Below are 12046 nucleotides of genomic sequence, written 5' to 3'. Positions count from 1 at the left end.
ACCCATAGACCATGAGATCTTGACCTGAGCCAAAGTCGGACATTTAACCGAATGAGCTACCCAGGTGCCCCACACTATTCTTATAATTTATGAGCGTGATGTATCTTTCTATTTACTTAGATCTTATTTAGTTCCTTTCAACAATGTTTTATATTTTCAGTGTAGAAGTCTTGTACATATTTTGTTAAATTTGTTTGTAATTATTTTATTCTTTTTGATGCTATTGCGAATCGTTCTTAATTTCTGTTTTGCATTATTCATTGCTAGCATATAGAAATATAATTGATTTTGTATCCCACAACTTTGGTGAACTCATTTTTTAATTCTAATAGTTTTTAGTGAACTCCTTATGATTTTCTATGTATAAGATCATGTTATCTGTGAATAGAGATAGTTTTACTTCTTCCTTTCCCAATCTGGATGCATTTTATTTGTCTCTATCTCTTTTTTTCTAGCTAATTGCTCTGACTACAATCTCTTGTACAATGTTGAATAGAAGTGAGGAGAACAGACTTCCTTGTCTTGTTCTTGATCTTGATCTTAGGAGAAAAAAAAATTAGTCTTTCACCATTAAGTGTGATGTTAGCTGTGGCCCATTGCTTTTTTGTTCTCTCTTTGTAAGGCTTCCCAGAAAACAATTTACATCACATAAACACGATGCTTATTTGAAATGAAACATTCTATACTGTAATGAGGTGGTAACTACATGTCCACATTCGGGAGAGACAGTGTGGTATGGCCCAAGGCTGGCTGGCTGGGTCATGGTACTTTCATCAGGTAGTTGAGCTTTTCTCTGGGTCTTTTCTGCTTCGGCTGTCACATGGGAAGATTGAGTTATAGCCTCTGTGGTTCTGAGAGTTGGTGACTTTCTTTGTTTATGTGAGAGATGATGTTGGCCGTTAGCCCATAACTTTGGGGCATAGACTGTCTCTTATTTGTCTTAGGTGGTGTTAATTTGGATATTCTTACATCTGTTTTTTAAATATGCCTTTTTAAAAAGTTTTACTTTAATTCCAGTTAGTTAACAACAGTGTAATATTAACTTCAGGAGTATAATATAGTGATTCCACACTTCCATACAACACCCGGTGCTCAAGTGTCCTCCTTAATCCCTATCACCTACTTAACCCCTCCCCCTGCCCACCTCCCCTCTGGTAACCATCAGTTTGTTTTCTATAGATAAGAGTCTGTTTCTTGGTTTGCCTCTCCCTCTCTCTTTTTTCCCCCTTTGCTCATTTGTTTTGTTTCTTAAATTCCACATATGAGTGAAATCATATGGTATTTGTCTTTCTCTGACTTATTTCGCTTAGCATAATACTCTGTAGCTCCATCCATGTCTTTGCAAATGGCAAGATTTAATTCTTTTTTATAGCTCAGTAATATTCCTCTGTGTGTGTGTGTGTGTGTGTGTGTGTGTGTGTGTGTGTGTGTATGTGTGGTATATATACCACCTCTTCTTTATCCATTCATCAGTTGATGGACTCTTGGGCTATTTCCATATTTTGGCTATTGTAGATAATGCTGCTATATGCATCAGGGTGCATGTATCCCTTTGAATTAGCATTTTTGTGTCCTTTGTTTTTAATTTTTTTTTAACCTTAATTTTTTTGAGACAGAGAGAGACAGAGCATGAATGGGGGAGGGTCAGAGAGAGAGGGAGACACAGAATCCAAACCAGGCTCCAGGCTCTGAGCTGTCGGCACAGAGCCCGACGCGGGGCTTGAACTCACAGACCCTGAGATCACGACCTGAGCCGAAGTCAGACGCTCAACCGACTGAGCCACCCAGGCGCCCCCGCATTTTTGTATCCTTTGGGTAAATAACCTAGTAGTGCAATTGCTGGATCATAGGGTAGTTCTGGTTTTTTTTTTAATGTTTATTTATTTTTGAGAGAAAGAGAGACAGAACATGAGCAGAGAGAGAGGGAGACACAGATTCTGATGCAGGCTCCAGGTTCCAAGCTGTCAGCACAGAGCCCTATGTGGGGCTTGGGCTCACAAACTGTGAGATCATGATTTGAGCCAAAGTCATATTCTTAACCAACTAAGCCATCCAGGTGCCCCAGGATAGTTCTATTTTTAACTTTTTGAAGAACCTCCATACTGTTTTCCAGAGTGGCTGCACCAGTTTGCATTCCCACCAACAGTGCCAGAGGGTTCCTTTTTCTCCACATCCTCGACAACACTTGTTGTTCTTGCATTTTTTATTTTAGCCATTCTGACAGGTGTGAAGTGATATCTCATTTTGATTTGTATTTCCCTGATGAACAGTGATGTTGAGCATCTTTTTATGTGTCTGTTGGCCATTTGTTATGTCTTCTCTGGAAAAATGTCTTTTCATGTCTTTTGCCCATTAAAAAAAATTTTTTTAAGTTTATTTATTTTTGAGAGAGAGATAGAGCAAGTGGGGGAGGGATAGAGGGAGAAAGAGAGAATCTCAAGCAGGCTCCACACTGTCAGCATGGAGTATGATGTGGGCTTGAACTCACAAATTATAAGATCATGACCTGAACCAAAACCAATAGTTGAATGCTCAACTGACTGAGCCACCCAGGTGCCCCATCTTTTGCCCAATTTTTAATTGGATTATTCATCTTTGGGGTGTTGAGTTTTAGAAGTTCTTTATATATTTTGGATACTAATCCTTTATCAGATATGTCATTTGCAAATATCTTCTCCCATTCCATAGATTGCCTTTTTGTTTTAGTGATTGTTTTCTCATTGTGCAGAAGCTTTTTATTTTGATGAAGTCCCAATAGTTTATTTTTGCTTTTATTTCCCTTGCTTCAGAAGACATATTTAGAAGGAAATTGCTACAGCAGATGTCAAAGAGGTTACTGCCTGTGTTCTCCTCTAGGATTTTTATGGTATCAGGTCTTACATTTAGATTTTTTTTAATTTTTAAATTTTTAAATTTATTTTTGAGAGAGAGAGAGAGACAGACAGAGCGAGAGCTGGGGAGGAGCAGAGAGAGAGAGAGAGAGAGAGACACCGAATCTGAAGCAGGCTCCGGGCTCTCAGCTGTCAGCACAGAGCCCGACATGGGACTCAAACTCACAAACTGTGAAATCATGCCCTGAACCGAAGTTGGATGCTTAACTGACTGAGCCACCCAGGCACCCCTCAGGTCTTACATTTAGGTCTTTAATCGGTTTTCCATTTATTTTTGTGTATGATATAAGAACATGGTCCAGTTTCCTTCTTTTCCATGTTGCTGTCCAGTTTTGCCAACATCATTTGTTGGAGAGGTTGTCTTTTTCCCATTGAATATTCTTTCCTGCTTTGTTGAAGATTAATTGACCATATAATTGTGGTTTCATTTCTGGGTTTTATGATCTATTAATCTATACGTCTGTTTTTATGCCAATACCATACTGTCATGATTTCTACAGCTTTGTTAGATAAGTTGACGTCTGGAATTGTGATGCCTCTAGCTTTGCTTTTCTTTTTCAAGGTTCCTTTGGCTATTTGGGGTCTTTTGTGGTTCCATATAAATTTTAGGATTGTTTGTTCTAGCTCTGTGAAAAATGCTATTGGTATTTTAATAGAGATTCCATTAAATGTGTAGATTGCTTTGGATACTATAGACATTTTAACAATATTTGTTCTTTTAGTCCATGAGCATGGAATGTTTTTCCATTTCTTTATGTTATCTTCAATTTCTTTCATCAGTGTTTTATGGTTTTCAGAGTACAGGTCTTTTGCCTCATTGGTTAGGTTTATTCATAGGTATCTTACTGTTTTTGGTGCAGTTGTAAGTAGGGTTGATACCTTAATTTCTTTTTCTATTGTTTCATTATTGGTATACAGAAATGCAGAAGATTTCTATATATTGGTTTTGTATCCTGTGATTCCACTGAATTTGTTTATTAGCTCAACAGTTTTTTGGTGGAGTCTTTTGGGTTTTCTGTATGTAGTATCATGTCATCTGCAAATAGTGAAAGTTTTACTTCTTCCTTGCTGATATGGATGCCTTTTATTTCTTTTTGTTGTCTGCTGTGGCTAAGACTTTCAGAACTATGTTAAATAATAGTGGTAAAAGTGGACATCTCTGTCTTGTTCCAGACCATAAAGGAAAAGCTCTCAGTTTTTCCCTATTGAGGATGATAATAGCTGTGGGTTTTTCATTTATGGCCTTTATTATGCTGAGGTGTTCCCTCTAAACGTACTTTGTTGAGGGTTTGTATCATGAATGGATATTGTGCTTTGTCAGCTGTTTTTTCTGCATCTGTTGAGAGGATCATATGGTCCTTATCCTTTCTTTTATTCATGTGGTGTATCATGTTGGTAGATTTGCAAATATTGACTCACCCTTGCAACCCAGAAATAATTCTCACTTGATTGTGATGGGTGATTTTTTTTTAATGTACTGTTGGTTTCTATTTGCTAGTATTTTATGGAGAATTTTTACATCCATGTTTATCGGGGATATTGGCCTGTAGTTCTCTTTTTTAGTGGAGACTTTATCTGGTTTTGGTATCAGGGTAATGCTGACTGCATAGAATGAATTTGGAAGTTTTCCTTCTTTTTTCATTTTTTAGAATAGTTTGAGAAGAATAGGTATTAACTTTATTATTATTAAAAAAAATTTTTTTTAATGTTTATTTATTTCTGAGACAGAGAGAGACACAGCATAAATGGGGGAGGGGCAGAGAGAGAGGGAGACAGAATCAGAAGCACGCTCCAGGCTCTGAGCTGTCAGCACAGAGCCAGATGCGGGGCTCGAACTCACAAACTGTGAGATCGTGACCTGAGCTGAAGTCAGCCACTCAACCTACTGAGGCACCCAGGCACCCCTTAACTTAAATGTGTGGTAGAGTTCACCTGTGAAGCCATCTGGCCCTGGATTTTTGTTTTTTGGGAGTATTTTGATTACTGATTAAATTTCTCTGCTGGTTATCAGTCTGTTCAAGTTGTCTGTTTCTTTTGTTTCAGTTTTTCTTGTGTATATGTTACTAGAAATTTGTCCATTTCTTCCAGGTTGTCCAATTCGTTGACATATAGTTTTTCATAATATTCTCTTATAATTGTATTTCTGTGCTGTTAGTTGTTATTTCTCCTCTCTCATTTGTTGTTTTACTTGTGATTTTATTTATTTGGGTCCTTTATCTTTTATTTTTGATAAATTTGGCTAGAGATTTATCACTTTTATTAATTTTTTCAAATAACCAGCTTCCTGGTTTCATTGATCTGTTCTATTGTTTGTTTGTTTGTTTTTTTTTTTTTAGTTTCTATATCATTTATTTCTGCTCTTATATTTTTATTTCTTTTCTTCTGCTGGCTTTAGGCTTTATTTTCTTTTTCTAGCTCCTTTACATGTAAGGGTATATTGTTTATTTGAGAGTTTTCTTGCTTCTTGAAGTAAGCCTGTATTGCTATATACTTGCCTCAGAACTTCTTTTGCTGCATCTCAAACGTTTTGGACAATTTTGTTTTCATTTTAATTTGTTTCCATATATTTTTAAATTTCTTCTTTGATTTTCTGGTTGACCCATTCATTGTTTAGTAGCATGTTGTTTAACCTCCATGTATTTTTGGTCTTTCCAAATTTTTTCTTGTGTTTGACTATTTTCATAGTATTGTGGGCAGAAAAGAGGCATGGTATGATTTCAACATTTTTGTATTTGTTGAGGCCTGTTTTGTGAACTAATATGTGATCTATTCTGCAGAATGTTCCATGTGCACTTGAAAAGAATGTGTATTCTGCTGTTTTAGGATGGAGTGTTCTGAATATATCTGTGAAATCCATCTGGTACACTGTGTCATTCAAAGCCATTGATCCTTGTTTATTTATTTAAAAAAATTTTTTTAACGTTTATTTATTTTTGAGACAGAGAGAGACAGAGCATGAACAGGGGAGGGGCAGAGAGAGAGGGAGACACAGAATCTGAAACGGGCTCCAGGCTCTGAGCTGTCAGCACAGAGCCCGACGTGGGGCTCGAACTCACGGACCGTGAGATCATGACCTGAGCCGAAGTTGGACGCTTAACCGGCTGAGCCACCCCGCCGCCCCATCCTTGTTTATTTTGTTTACATGATCTGTCCATTGATGTAAGTGGGGTGTTAAAGACCCCTACTATTATTGTGTTATTATCAATGAGTTCCTTTATGTTTTTTTTAAATATGAAATTTATTGTCAAATTGGTTTCCATACAACACCCAGTGGTCATCCCAAAAGGTGCCCTCCTCAATACCCATCACCCACCCCCCTCCCTCCTACCCCCCATCAACCCTCAGTTTGTTCTCAGTTTTTAAGAGTCTCTTATGTTTGTTTTTAATTGTTTTATATATTTGGGTACTCCCATGTTAGGTGCATAAATACTTACAGTTGTTAGATCTTCTTGTTGGATTTTCCCCTTATGATTATATAATGCCCTTCTTTAGCTCTTGTTACAATCTTAGTTTTAAAGTCTAGTTCATCCAATATAAGTGTTGCTATTCCAGCTCTCTTTTGACATCCATTTGCATGATAAATGTTTCTCCATCTCCACCCTTTCAATCTGCAGGTGTCTTTTGGTCTGAACTGGGTCTGTTGTAGGCTTCTTACATATATTCTTATGATTTTCAAGGGTATAGGCATAGTGAGGATAGTAATAATAATAAAATTCTGAGTAATATTTAAGGCTTTACATGTTTTATTTCATATAGGTCTCAAAACCATTATTATCTCCAATTTATAAATGTGAAAAGGCTGAGGATTAAAGAAATGAACAACTTGCTCAAAGCTAATATGTGGCAGAATCAGAGTATGAGCCAGGCAGTCTGACTCCAGAGCAATGCTCTTGACCACTGTGCTTCTCTGTCCTTCGAATGTTTTCCCTCAACAGATCCTCAAACATGACTAAAAAGTCATGCTTGCTTTTTCTTCCTTATATTAAGGCAAGAAGGACAAGGGTATTCATTGGAAAGACTGGAATGAGACAAACTTGCTAACCTACTTTTTCTTTAATAGTTTTGTGTAAATGCTCATGGCGTGATGCTCTGTTTCCACTGAAGACAACCATGAGTAGAATTAGCTCAGTTTACAGCAGGAGGTTCAACAGACAGTAGGAAAAATTCAGGAACATAAACATATATATATGTTGTGTTTCCAAGGAAGAATCTAGAGTCTGATACTTTTAATAAAAGAATAGGCTCTCTCTGTTTCTCTTTCTACCCCAGCCCCCTTAATCAGTTTGAATCTCTTCTGGACTAGTCTGTCCTGGACCAATTTGGAGGTTTCCTCAAGTTTTCCTCCAGGGCAAGGTTTTTCTCTGTGCAGGATGATAAGGCTTGAAGCTGAGTATGGCAAGATGCTGTGGATGGCGGGATTGGGGAGCAGTCCTGATCTTTCCTGTCATCCCTCTGACCTTTCACTCAGCCCCTTCTAATTCTAGCCTATGCCTCCTTTTCTTTCAATAAGCTTTGTATTAGCTAGAGTACACTCAGAAAGCAGAGCACATGCCAGTTGAGGGAAAACAATAGGAGGACCTAATTACAGAGGTGTTAGAACTGGGCAGGTAGAGGAAGCAGGAAACAGGAAGCCCAGAGATTGGCACCTTCAGGGAATTGCTGCCATTCTTAGGACTGCAAACACAAAGAGGGAGGTGGGATTACCAGAGGCCAGGTGCCACGACCACCCAGTGGGGGCTGGAACCCTGCAGGAGGTGCAGCTACTTCTGGAGATGCCTTGGAGGAGACAGTGGAGGAGAAATACCCTGAATCTCCCCCCCTACCCTCCAGTCTCCCACCAGTGCCCCCCATTGGCCAAACCCAACTCAAAGTCAGTTGTTCACTTCTTCTGGGGAATATCGTTTTCAGGGGTCAGTACCCAAGCAGAGGAAGGGAATGGCTGAGTGGATCTGAGAGCAAGTGGCAAAGCACTGGAACATGGGTTCAGTCAGTAAGTCAGCACACCCTTACTCATTGTAGCTGATGAGCCACAGCTCCTTCCTAGCCAGGCCCTTACTTTGGGGAGTTAAGAAGCTACTGGGGCGCAGAAATAAAAATTTGGCAAAAAGCACAATAACGCCCACCACTAATAATGAGTACCCGGAAGATCAGTTGTTCAGACTGCTCATGAGTTGTGAATGTTTGTGTGAGCATGTGTGAGAGTGTGTGGTAGTATGTGTGTGTAGGAGAGACAGAGTGTGTGTGTGATGGGGCGGGATGTGGGGGGGTTGTCACTGGCGCGACACAGATGGGATCAGATAACCGATGGCTTCAGAGAGGAGGGGAAATGTATTTTCATGTCAAGGAACAAGGAATGTGTAGCAAGCTGGGAGGTGGCAAATGTGAGACCTAAAAGCATGTTCTCCTGTAAAACAAACCACTGAGAAGACTCTAAAGCAAACTCCTATCTAACCGGTCCCCAGAGTTTACCTCACAGGACTTGTCACCCAGCTGTTTACCCGGTGCGGGCGCGCCACCTGTGCTCCCGTGGTGGCCAGGCGCTGCCTGCGATGCTACAGTTACTGAATGTTTTATGGGGAGCGTCGAAGCTAGAACATGTGCCAAAAGGAGGCCTGGGGATAGATGGGTGTTAATTTACTGTTCAGTGCACCACTCTGGGGACAATTATTTCAAAAGAAAACTCATCTAAAGTTAAAGTATTGAAACATTTACGACAGATGCCTCTGGCAGGCGCAACAGACAAAACATGTGGAATAAATTATGCATAATTGTAGGGCCTTTGACGAGGAGGCTGGGACAACAGCACCAGGAAGCTCAGGACTGTCAGCTCAGGGGGGGGGAAGAGGGGCCCAGGGAGGGTCGGGGCTGTCCGGGCCAAGGGGGTATGGCCCAGACTTTCCACAGAGGCCCTTGGTGGTCCGTGAGAATGTTCCGTGGAACAGAGTGAAGTTCCCTCAGGCCCTCTTTGAAGGCACTATATGACCATTTGAGGGTCAAAAAAAAAAAAAAAAAAAAGAGAGAGAGATCTAAGTAATTCTCTCAGACTCTTCTTAGGGGTTAAGAAGGTTCCCCATCGGCACAGGGATACAATGGGGACAGAAAATGACTCAGTTTGCCAAAGAGTCACATCACGAAGAGCTAAGGTGAGGCTCGAGCCTGGGTCCATTGTTGAAAGCCTCATATTTGCATTGGTGCCCGCAGTCACTAATCTTCATTATTACCTGGGTGTTTCATAGCCTCTCACTATTACAGCTGAGTTCTAAATGCTGGCACCATTCTGGGCCTTCAGTCTCACCTGTGCTTCTGCATGAACTGAGGACTGTCAGGAAAGAGGCTGCTTCTATCCCACGCTCCTTCTGGAGGAGTCAGTCTTCTTGCTTCTCAGACCAGCCCTTACTTAAACTGATAAGGACCAACTGACCAAGGGCTGGTCAGCTCTGAAATCCAAGTCATTTATCCTTGCTCCCCTGGAATTTCTCATGTTTGATAATAAGGGCAATGAAACAGGTCACTGTGTACGATGTAGCTCCATGGGTGAAACACAGCTTACGGAGTTGAATTGTTACTGAAGGCCGCCCCCCTGACAATTTCATGTACTTTTATTTACTTTATTTTATTTTATTCATTTTATTTTATATGGTTACTGATTGATTGTTATTTTCTTGTATCTTTGATTCATTGTTTCCAGCTCTGGCTCATCTATTTCTGCTTCTCACCATCCACTTCCCCTGGATCTCACTGTCTTTGTGCCATCTCTCAAGGAGAGGCTTCTGTTTCTCACCTATGGTCCCTTCCTCCCTAGGCCAGTCTTGCCAAGGGAAATGGATAAGCAAAGGTGCAGAGAAATGGATGTAGCAAGGGACTGGGGAGTCCATCTGTTTGACTATAGAATGGAGATGTCTTCTTAGGAATAGTTAAGGACTCAAATTTGGAATTTCAGGGTTCTGCATCCCTTTCCCTCATTGGTGGGACCTTGTCCCCTGGCTCCACCTAGAGGAAAGGCAGGCTGGGAAATATGGTCATTGCCAGGCAGCAGCTCCAAACTAACAAAGGACAGTGGCCTTCCCCTCTATAGCATCATGATGTGAGTAGAGTGTGAACAGTTAGACTCTGGGAAGGTGCATGGAGGGAGAAGTGTGGAAAAGCCCACAGTCCTGTTCCTGACTACTACCCTTGAGAATCAGTGTTATGGAAAGTGAATTCTCCTCAAGAGGGAAATGTTGTAAGGAGAAGTAAATGAGAAGTGTTCGCCTATCAGTGTATGACAAAGCCTGTTTGAGTCCTTTAGTGACTAAGTCCCTCCACTGGAGTTTGGGACTCACCCCTCTCTGCACAAAATTAGCCCTATCTGAAGTGGTATTGTAGGTAAAGTTTTTGTGTTTGGGTACATTACAATTGTGGGGTTTTTTTTGTTTATAGTTATTATATATGAAAGCATTCTCGTCAAGAAAAGTTCCACATGAGAGATAAAATGAAGGGCTCCCTCATTCGCACCTCCTCCAAATGTTGTCTGTCTCCCTAGAGGTAGCTACAGATATAGTGTGGTTTGTACACTTCCAGACCTTGCCTTGGGCACTTTGATTCATGTATGCACTTGTATTTGTTTTGGTTATGGGTTTGTTTACACACACACACACACACACACACACACACACACATTTAGGAGAAAGTCATGGACAGATAGTTTCATTGTGTTGACAAAGGTTGAAGCAGGAAGGCTGTGTTTTCCAAACTGTGCCCAAGACACCCCCCCAGAGTTCCACAGTGAACTCATAGAGGTGTAGAATTTATAAACATTTTTGAGGGAAGCCCAGAAATACTTGATGTCTGTCAGACAGACACCACATGAACTACCCCCTTGGCTGTGTCAGTGTTAACACATATGATAAGCCTTTCAATGTCATCCTGTCTTAGTGAGGTCAAGCTCTCAGTGCTTATGATACCAGTTCCGCACAAAGCCATCATAGAACCAGGAAGTGATAGTGGTCATATCCAGTCTGATTCCAAGATTGGTGAAGTTGGATAGTGTCCAACAGGTGAGCACATCCTTTTAGTAAGCAGTTAAGGCTAAGAATGAAATAAAATATTTTTTCTTTCCATTTGTGTGTATTTTCCCCCAAATGGCTACTAAACTTGTTAGTACAAAAACGCTCACTAGGTTCTTTGGACTCAACTACTCTGGAACTGCCAAGGGTTTCTTTTAGCCTAGGGCATTTGTGTAAAAATTACGTAGACATTAAGGGTACCACGAACTGAGAAAGTTTGGGAACTGCTGCATAAAGAACTTCCTGAGTTTTTTAGAGATTTCAGAGTGAAGTATACAGCCAAAAGCAGAACATCTTAAAGAGATAAGTAATGAGTTTTAAAGTTGCAGGAATTTGGGGCGCCTGGGTGGCTCAATCGGTTAAGCCTCTGACTCTTGATTTCTGTTCAGGTCATGATCTCACGGTTCATGAGTTTGAGCTCCACCTCAGGCTCCACACTGACAGTGCAGAGCCTCCTTGGGATTCTCTCTTTCCCTGTATCTCTCTGCCCATCCCCTGCTTGTCCTCTCTCCCTCTCACTTGTCTCTCTCAAAATAAGTGAATAAACTTTAAAGCTGCAGGAATTTATTTGGGGGTGGCAACATTCTGTGGCAAAGTGTGCGCTAGAAAAGTGCCAGGTGGACTGACTTCTTCTACACTTGCTCTTACGTCTCCCACTGATTACACTCTTGGGCCACAGAGTATATCTGCTCTAGGACGGTCTCTCTGTGTGTCTGCCTCTGTCTCTGTTTCCTCGTCTGTCTCTCATTGTGTGTGTGTGTGTGTGTGTGTGTGTGTGTGTGTGTGTCTGTGTGTGTCTGTGTGTCAGGAGGGGACTGAGGGTTTCTGATTATGGACATCCCTTTAAATCCTTGGGTTTAAAAATAAATGCGACATCTTATCCAGAAGACCTTGCTTTACTTACAGTCTCCAGGGTGGTTTGGGCTTCGTGGAGAGGGATGCCAGAGAAGCACAGAATGTGTCCATAAACATATCCCTTTGTGGAGCATGGGAATTACTCATCCCAAAGAGAGACTCCTCGGGTGGCCCAGGCTATCATACGGGGGCTCTGGCCCTCTTCAACTGACAGTCCATTCTCAGCATCAGAAGTGCTGGCTAAAATAAGACCTT

The sequence above is a fragment of the Panthera uncia genome, chromosome B4 (genome assembly GCF_023721935.1).
Source record: "Panthera uncia isolate 11264 chromosome B4, Puncia_PCG_1.0, whole genome shotgun sequence".
Lineage (NCBI taxonomy): Eukaryota > Metazoa > Chordata > Mammalia > Carnivora > Felidae > Panthera > Panthera uncia.
This window is presented reverse-complemented; position numbering follows the sequence as displayed.